This window comes from Penaeus monodon, chromosome 24 (assembly GCF_015228065.2).
Source record: "Penaeus monodon isolate SGIC_2016 chromosome 24, NSTDA_Pmon_1, whole genome shotgun sequence".
Classification (NCBI taxonomy): domain Eukaryota; kingdom Metazoa; phylum Arthropoda; class Malacostraca; order Decapoda; family Penaeidae; genus Penaeus; species Penaeus monodon.
Window position 1 is genome coordinate 25,243,295 of NC_051409.1, and position 470 is coordinate 25,243,764.

The 470-nt window shown below is 51.7% G+C and overlaps 1 pseudogene; it reads right to left on the bottom strand.

Moving 5' to 3' along the window:
- LOC119588921 overlaps window positions 1-470 on the bottom strand; it is a 1,623-nt pseudogene that overhangs the window by 220 nt on the left and 933 nt on the right.

A 470-nucleotide genomic window follows, 5' to 3' on the forward strand; every position in this document is an offset into this window, starting at 1 on the left:
TCCTGACTTACTCTTCGCGAGAGCCATGGTAAGTCACCACCAGGCGGTCATTGAGGCAGTCAGTGGAGGACTGCAGTTCGAAGGCAGGACAGATGAACTCCAGGTAGGTAGACTCCATGGGGTTGCACGTGATCTCGTACTGGCACCTGGAAGTGTGTGTATTATTTAGACGCAGTGAAATGTGGAGATTTCACAGATCGAAATGAAAAAAGTCGCATTGATTGCGAAAAACCAACAGCTAAACATGTGAAGAGCGAATCACCTGTAGTCAGTGTTGTAGTTTTGGGGAAGTTGGGCGACTGGATGGCCACTCGCTCGCCGGGGTTCATGGTGGTCGTCCGCAGGGCAACGTCTCCAGGCGTGGCTCGGGAACACGTTGGCCCCGCCCCCGCCGCAACCACGCCCAAAAACAGTGCTGATACGATCATCCTGAAATGTTTTTCCTATGGATACATTAATGGAATCAAAGG